Here is an 8,733-nt window from a genome sequence, read left to right on the forward strand (position 1 = left end):
CTTACAACATCACTCATAAAACGTCTATAGGTCACACTCCTTTTGAGTTGGTGTATGGTATTGAGGCAATTTTACCACTAGAGATAGAGATTCCAGATTGGCACAAGAACAGAGGATGACAGAAGATGAACATGTGAGGAACATGTAGAGGCCAGATTGGTGCAACTTGAGAAGCTAGATGAAACTCGATGCCTTGCACTACACCAAATAGAGATCCAAAAGAATCGACAAAAGGCCAGCTTGGATGCTAAGATTCGCAAGGGATGAGAAAGACGCTTTGCTGAGGGGGATGTTGTGCTATGCTTTGATAACAGATTGGACCACCAAATGGATAAGAAGTTTTTGCCACTATGGACCGGTCCATACAAAGTCATCAAGGAACGTAGCAATGGGTCTGTACAAGTTCAAGAGCTGCATGAGCCATATGGCAAGAAGGTGATCAACAAGCGTTACCTCAAGCCCTTCTTTGTGCATGATGGACCCAGGCATGGAAATGCTGTGCATTCCTATCTGGGGGGGAAAACTATTATGGATAAATTTGTCTAAGGAAAAAGGCATTAATATGTGTGTGTGTTTGTATGTGTGGCAATAGTATAATAAAATATGGTGTGCATAGGGCCTAGGGTTGAGGTGGCAGGGCATGACCATGTGCCACCCTTCCACGTAAGAGGACCGATAAGGTGTGTTGTACATAATCCATGGTAGTAATATTATAAAATGTAAGGTGGCATGGCTCCTCCATGTGCCACCCCTCCACCTAGGCAGTCCCATGCCTGTATTTAGTGAGATATGGCTCAAAGTCCATGGGAGAAGTAATATAAAATAGGTGGAGATGGATATTATATTGGGTTATTCCCTCCATGTAGGATAGGCCCATGTGGGGGAGGTATAGAAGGTCCAAGAATGCAAGTTAAATAATGGGGAAAGTAGGATGAGGTGGCAAGATTCCTTATGCCAACCCTCCACTTGTCCTCCAAGAGGTTTGAACGTATTATAAAATTGGGGAGAGACCAAGGGAGTATCATAGACTTGAGATATGGGGCTTGATTTATGTGGAAAAATGAGGCAAAGGGTTGTCGCACACAATTGAGAGTGCGTAACCGCCTAGCCCACATGGGAGACTTTTCCACACACACCATGCATGTGGGAGGATGCATTTATTGGGAGAGACCCCCTCTCTTGGCTATAAAAGGAGGGGGCTATTCCTTGATGAGACACGCTCATTCTTGTAAAGCCACCTAGCTAGTACTTTGATTTCCCCTTCCCTTCCTTTCAAGTAAAGCATGGTCCTCTTCCCTTGATGTCTCCCATCTTTACATTTCTCCTCCCATAATGTACATGCTTCTCTTCCCCCTCTCCCTTTCCCCTTGTGCCATAGTCTCCCTCTTCATTCCCTCTCCTAATCCCTTGTCCCCTCCCATGATAACGTTTCACCCTCACATTCTCCTTTCCTCTATGGGCCTTGAGCGTCGCCATGCTTAGTGTCTAGCCTCTTGTCCTGATTTCTTTTCTGTCTAACACTACACATCCTCGATATTTTATTTTCTTTCATAGAGTTTTTTTCCCAAAAAATTATTTCATAGAGTTAGCCAAGCCCCAATGCCTAAGTGGCATAAGAGCTCACAACCCCAAGAAAAAGGACATGCTTGAAGGTCTATATAGTGCACACCCTCCATACTCTATCCTCTTTCTTAGCCAATCTCTAATGTATAAACTGATATCCTAAAAAGATGATATGATATTGTTGTGTATTGAATATTTTATACATATAGAAAACCTATATTTTCAATGATATAAGGCATAATACCGATCTGATGGTATAAATAAACCCATGTTTACCATTGATCAGGTCATCTAGTCAACTATTTTTGGGCACATGATCACGACATGGAAAACCCTGGAAGACCCTCCCCTTGTGTGCAATGCACCCTTTCTTGCGATGGGCAGTTGGGCAACACCCACTCATGGTAGTTGTACCTTTATACTTTAATGCAGATTAGAGAGCACATCTCCTCTTAGATTGAAAGACATTATACTTTCATTTAGGATGATCCAGGCCAAGGGTGCCCTCAAGCATTTGGATAACTTTGTTCATGGAAGGCCTTGAAGTGGGTTCTGTTTGGATACACCAAAAGGCTACTCTAGCCATTCTCCCTACTTGCTCCACAATAGCCCTCCCTTCCAAAGTGACATCCAACACTGCCTCGAGGCACACTTTAGGATATGCCCATTCCCGGTATTCTGTTGTGTTGTTTCTTCTTCCACTTAGGATCTCGAGGAGCACAATTCCATAGCTATACAAATCAAATTTCACTGTAATGTGTGTAGAAGCCATCCTCAGGAGCCATGTAGCCAGCTGTTCCTCGAATTGTGGTCATTGAGCCCAGATGAGCCCAGATCTCATCCCCGGCCATCAGCTTTGCCAACCCAAAATTGGACACCTTGGGAGAGAAGTCCTCATCCAAAAGAATGTTCTCCGGCTTGATGTCACAGTGGATGATGGAAGGTTGGCATTCCTCGTGCAAATAGCAGATAGCCTTTGCGGTTCCAAGCGCAATTGCAAACCTTCTATTCCAATCGAGTTCATGATAATGCTGACTTGGATCATTGGTGTTTACTGATGGGAAGAGATAGTTGTCGAGCGATACTTTCTCCATGAACTCGTACACTAGGAGTCTATGTGGTGCTTCCACACAAAACCCACAAAGACGTACCAGATTTATGTGGTGAATCGCACCCACAGTCGCAACTTCGGCTTGGAATTGCTTCTCCCCTTGGATCACAGACTCTAGTTGCTACACGGCCACTGGACTTCCCCCCACAGAACTCCCTTATACACACAACCAAACCCTCCCTTTCCTAGTGGTTCTTAGAAGCGATTGGTTGCAGTTTGTAGTTGCCGGAATGAATACCTTACGGGCACTCTTGGAATTGCCTTGTATGCCTTGCCTTTCAAACTTATTTCCCCATATCCCTAACGTCTGCGCCACACATAACATCATGCCAAATTGAGGAGGGTGAGAAGGGAAAACACAATCACAATGCCGACAATAGCTACTGTGGAAATAAGGTCCTCGACTTTTGTCTGTTGTGAATCGGGCAGTTGCAGCAAGGAATCATGATTGGACTCTAGGGTGGAAACCTTAAGATAACTTATGGCCACCGGATCAAGCGTATTTCCATTGTGAATCTATTTGCCCTTCTTTAGAAGGCACTTGACAAAATGAACCAACTTCTAGACAATGAACCTGATTAGAAAAACAATTATCCATCCCTCCATAGACCCTTAGCAAGGCCAACAAAAGGCTCACATTTGCCACCACTCACCATTTTATCGAATTGCCTCTGTGAGCCCTTTCACTAAGGACATAATGTCTTCCAAGACGAACACACATGTAATGACACATCATAACTTTCCAGCTAACACACAAATGTGCCCTTCACACATGTGTCAGCCTCCACACCTACATTGTTGGAACATGAGACCCTCCCTTCAATATATGGTGGAAGTTCCTCTCTACCCACCCCAATCTTCTTCCTCGAGAGCTTGTGTACACAGAGACTTTCAATTTGAACCACACAGAGTTAGTGGCAGACAGCCCCAACCAATCGTGCATCTAAAAGTGAAACTTTTCTTTTCACTGGTAGTAGGATATTACATCCTTCCAGACTACACTTACACATTTGAATCGACAAAGCTGCGAGAGATTTCGCTAACCTCTCCCATTGGCAGCATAAAATTTTATATTTCTAGGTTTGAAATGGAGTAGAGATTCTAAATAGTGTTGTTTGGAAATTTTGCTTCATTTTCATGGAGATGAAGAGTACATTATCTAAGTGCAATATGTTCTTAATGGTTGTGGTAAGTTAAAGATGAATTATATTGAAGCTCGGGGGGTCCACCTTGCAAAATTTTTGTGTACCACCTGCATTCAAAAGGAGGGGTATTTTAATTCATCTTTTTGGAAAATTTTAACAGGATTACAATAACAAGTTAGTTCATAAGTAAAGAGGGGGGCTTTTATTGGGAAAAAAAGTTTAATTGAGAGGTTATTTAGTTCTATTCCTGAGAGAACATCACTCATTGATGCACTTTCTATGGATTTCATAACTCCATAGTCAGTGGTGATAGAGTGTCCAGAATGGTCTTCAAACTCATCTATTCTTGAGAGAGCATCACTCATTGATGCACTTTCTATGAATTTCATAACTCCATAGTCTTGAAACTCCTCTACTCTAGAGAGAACATCACTCATTAAACTATCATGCATGATTTCCATAATTCCATAGTTACTTGGTTTGACTCCAAGAACTTTATTAGTATCCATGAAGCCATCCATGCTTGAAAAGATATCACTTTTGACATCTTTGCCCAAGTTCTCAATGTGCATGAACTCATCCACCCCGGATAAGGCATCACTTGTGAAATCTTTTTCTTTCTCGGTACCAATGAACTCATCGACTTTTGATAAGATGTCAGTGCTATGGTTGAGTGCATTGGAATCATCCATCTCAGAAGGAATAGAGCTTGGTACATTGGCATATTCTTTCAATTCTTTGATGTTGTAGTATACATTATGTTTATCATAAAAAACCACATGCCAAGTCTTTCCAATCTTTATAAATTGCATGCTCCATCTCAAATCCTTACCTACCTCATAGTAGGGACCATCCAATGAGATTGAGTTATCATCCATCCCATCATCAATAACTTTTTGAATTCTCATCTGCGCAAATGTCCAGTGTTCCACTTGTTCAAATCCCAAGACTTGACCTTCTGCTACATTCTTATTTGCAAATGATAACATTTTAAAATATCTCCCACTCTAAAATCCAAAGATATGCACTTTGTATTCCTAATGACATGTGTTGGATAAGTCTCATCTCTGTCCCATGCAATAAATGCTTTGTTGGAAGTATTATAGGGCATAACATCTCCAAGGATTTCCATATTCCCACACTTATGCTTTAGCTCAGCATGTGCACTAAGAATCCTTGATACGATAACTGCCACCTTGTCTTCGCCAAGTCTTCTAAAGTGACAAATAGAATTTGGATCACTTTCATGGATTGTAGCAAATGCAACTACTTCTCTTTTGCAACATAGAATCACCTCCATCCCCGAAATAAATTTTGTAGCCATCTCCTTTGTGAGTTTCCTTTGTAAACAAGCTGTAATAACCATTATAAAGAACATTAGTCTCTTCTCAATAATCTACTTTATTAATTATTTAAAAATCTAGATCTTTTTTAAAAAATTAATCAAACCCTAAACCCTAAACCCTAAATCCTAACCCCCGATCCCCAAACCCTAATTCAGATCCTTGAAACCCTAAACCCTAATTTTTGAACCCTAAACCCTAAATCTTAAACCCTAACCCCTAATTTCTAAACCGTTTCTATACCCTAATTCCTAAACCCTAACCCTTAAACCCTAAGCCCTAAATCCTAAACCCTAATCCCTAAACCGAAATCCTAAACCCCTAGATCCGAATCCATAAACCTTAACCCCTAATCCCTAATCCCAAATTACTAATCCCAAAACCCTAATTCCTAAACCCTAACCCTTAAACCCTAAACCCTAATAACTAAATCTAAATCCTAAATCCCTAAATCTTAATCTGTAAACCCTAACCCCTAATCCCTAATCTCAAAACCCTAAACCTAAACCCTAACCCCTAATTCCTAAACCCTCAATCCTAATGCTAGACCTCTAAACCCTAAACCTTAACCTCAAAACCCTAAACCTAAATCCTAACCCCTAATTCCTAATCCTAGACCTCTAACCCCTAAACCTTAACCCTAAACCTAAAATCCTACATCGTAAACGCTCACCTATAAACCCTAATTTCTAAACCCTATCCAGTAAACACTAATCCCTAATCCTTGATCCCTAAACCCTAAACCTAACTCCTAATCCCTAAATAGTAGATGTTAATCTTGACTCTCTAAACCCTCAACTCTAACAAATAAAAACTAATCCCTAATCTCTAAACCCTTAACCCTAACTCCCAAACTGTAAACCCTAACCCCCAAACCCAAACCCCAAACCCTAAACCCTAAACCCTAAACCCTAACCCCCAAACACTAAACCCTAAACCCTACCCCCAAACCCTAAACCCAAACCACCAAACCCTGAACCCTAACCCCCAAACCCTGAACCCTAAACCCTAACCCCCAAACCCTAAACCGTACCCCCAAACCCTAAATCCAAACCACCAAACCCTAAAACCCTAAACCCTAACTCACACACCCTAAACCCTAACCCCCAAACCCTAAACCCTAAACCTTAAATCCTATGTGTTTTCAGTAATATCATTTATTTAAGTAATAGTTTTAATTAGGAATGTGGGAATGGGAGTGGAAGTTGGGAGGGTGGTAGTGGGAGAAAGGGAGAGTGGGAGTGTGGAAGTGGGAGTGGGAGTACGAGAGGGGAGGTGGGTGTGGGAGTTGGAGAGGGAGTGGGATTGTGGGAGGTGGGGATGGGAGTGGGGGTGGGAGGATGGGAGTGGGAGTGGGAGTGCTCGGGGGGGTCACTATGTATAAACCCTCTATATCACGTGCGTTCAAGGCCTATATTTAAAGTCCCTTATCTGTAAAAAATTTCATTAATAAAATGTATCCCTTTTCTATACAAATCTGTAAATTTTTTCCAAAACTATTTTAAATAGTCCCTTATGTATATTTATTTCTGTAACTTTTAGAAATAAAAAAAATCCTTCTGTTGAACTCACGTGATAGGATTACATATGATGAGTGACCCCCCCCAGTGGGAGTGGGAGAGGGAGTGGGAATGGGGGAGGTGGGGGTGGGGTGAAGGTGGGAGGATGGGAGTGGGAGTAGGAGGGGTGGGGTGGGAGGATGGGAGTGGGAATTGGGGAGGTGGGGGTGGGAGAATGGGCATGGGAGTGGGAGAGGGAGTGGGAATGGGGGAGGTGGGGGTGGGAGGATGGGAGTGGGAGTGCAAGGGGTGGGATGGGAGGATGGGAGTGGGAGAGGGAGTGGGAATGGGGAGGTGGGGGTGGGAGAATGAGCGTGGGAGTGGGAGAGGGAGTGGGAATGGGGGAGGTGGGGGTCGGAGGATGGGAGTGGGAGGGGTGGGGTGGGAGGATGTGGATGGGAGTGGGAGTGGGAGTGGGAATGGGGGGGCAGGGGTAGGGGTGGGAGGATGGGAGTAAGAGTGAGAGGTGGAGGTGGGAAGATGGGAGTGGGTGGGAAAGGGAGAGAAGATAATGTGATGGAGAGACCAATGGGAGAGGAGATAATGAAATAGAAGGACCAATGAGAGAGAAGCACTTAAAACCCTAGTTTTTCTTATATATACTCTCCTCCTCTCATTGTTTCTCATTTCAACAAGGAAGAGCAAGAGAAGCAAAAAGAGGAGCAAGAGCAAAAGAAAGCACAAGCATAGATCTCAACTTTCTTCTAGGTACTTTTTTTTAAATTTGTATTCTTTGAAATTTTATTATAGAGAGAGAACTTAGAGAGAGAAAAGTGAAGGAGAGACTTTTAGAGAGAGAGTCTTGCTGCCTCGCCAGCAAGAGAGAGAGAGAGGGAGAAAGAGAGAGGGAGAGAGAGAAAGAGAGAGGAAAGACGTTTAGAGAGAGAGAGAGGGTGAGAGGTAAAAGAGAGAGAGAGAGAGGGGAGGGCCGCGCGAGAGGAGAGAGAGAGAGACAGGGGCCGCGATAGAGGAGAGAGACAGAGAGAGGGGGGGGCCACGATAGAGGAGAGAGACAGAGGGAGGGAGAGAGCCGCGAGACAGAGATATGAGAGGGAGAGAGAGACAAGATCGCCGCCCGAGAGGAGAGAGAGGTGAGAGAGAGATAGAGCAAGAGAGAGAGGAGGAGAGGACTGCGGGAGAGGCAAGAGACGAGAGGGAGAGAGAGGCGAGAGAGAGAAAGGGAGAGAGGGAAAGGAGAGAGAGCGCGAGAGAGAGAGAGGGGTGCAAGAGAGAGAGGGAGGGAGAGAGGAGAGAGTGGGAGGGAGCGCGAGAGGAGAGAGTGGGAGGGAGAGAAAAAGAGAGAGAGGGGTGCGCTGCTACAACAGAGCGGGAGAGAGAGAGAGAGGGGAGTGGGAGAGCGAGAGAGAGAGAGAGAGAGAGAGGAGAGAAAGATAGAAGGGCGAGAGAGAGAGAGAGAGAGAGAGAGAGTAGGAGAGTGAGAGAGAAGAGAGAGAGGCGCAGCGCGCGAGTGAGAGAGAGAGAGAGAGAGAGAGAGAAAAAGAGAGGAGAGAGTGGGAGAGAGAGAGAGATAGAAGAGAGAGAGAGAGAGAGAGGAATGAAGCAAGAGAGTAGGCGACGCGGTAGAGAGGAAACGGAGAGAAGGGGAGAGAGAGAGAGAGAGAGAGAGAGAGAGAGAGAGAGAGGAGAGAGAGAGAGAGAGAGAGAGAGAGAGAGAGAGAGAGAGAGAGAGAGAGAGAGAGAGAGGAAATGAATAGAGAGAGGAGAGAGTAAAGAAAGATGAGAGGAAACGGAGAGGAGAAGGGAGAGGACAGGAAATAAAAAGGAGAGGAAAGAGAGAGAGAGAGAGAAGATAAAAAGAAGTACGAGAGAGAGGGATAGGGAGAGTAAGAATGAAAGACTGTGACTCTCAGAGATAGAAAATCTTACCAGGAGGAGAAATGAGTGGGCGACGATCAAGGGGGGATAAAGGAGAGATGTTTTGATGGAAGAATTTGGGAGCTACGATCAATGAGGGATATTAGAGGAGAGATAGTGAAGGAGAATGTAAACGT

General features: G+C 44.1%; 1 pseudogene; it reads right to left on the reverse strand.

The window, feature by feature from the left end:
• Positions 1-2,038: 2,038 nt before the first annotated feature.
• LOC147896074 (G-type lectin S-receptor-like serine/threonine-protein kinase At1g34300) lies at positions 2,039-3,272 on the reverse strand (annotated as a pseudogene).
• Positions 3,273-8,733: the final 5,461 nt, after the last annotated feature.

Source organism: Dipteris shenzhenensis, chromosome 12, assembly GCF_047967505.1.
Source record: "Dipteris shenzhenensis isolate YYH24624 ecotype China chromosome 12, Dip_SZ_1.0, whole genome shotgun sequence".
Classification (NCBI taxonomy): Eukaryota; Viridiplantae; Streptophyta; class Polypodiopsida; order Gleicheniales; family Dipteridaceae; genus Dipteris; species Dipteris shenzhenensis.